This window comes from Etheostoma cragini, unplaced genomic scaffold, assembly GCF_013103735.1.
Source record: "Etheostoma cragini isolate CJK2018 unplaced genomic scaffold, CSU_Ecrag_1.0 ScbMSFa_1523, whole genome shotgun sequence".
In the NCBI taxonomy this organism is placed as follows: domain Eukaryota; kingdom Metazoa; phylum Chordata; class Actinopteri; order Perciformes; family Percidae; genus Etheostoma; species Etheostoma cragini.
Genome location: NW_023265587.1, coordinates 460,992 through 461,243, shown reverse-complemented (window position 1 = coordinate 461,243; position 252 = coordinate 460,992).

Genomic DNA, 252 nt, shown 5'->3' with positions numbered 1-252 from the left:
GGAAGAAAGGAACAATAGCATTAAAGAGGACAAGGACTTCCCACAATGCACAGCTCCCGAGGGACTTGGAAAAAGCTGGAATATGAGCCGGCGGGGGTTATGTTTTAGCTTTTTGTGAGAGAGTTGGTGTTATGAACTCCTGCGTTGGGCTTAACTCAACAATAAAGGAACTTTATTACTTATAATATTTAACAAGATATCAGAGACAGAGCAAAGAATCCAGCCACCCAAGATATATATATATATATATAT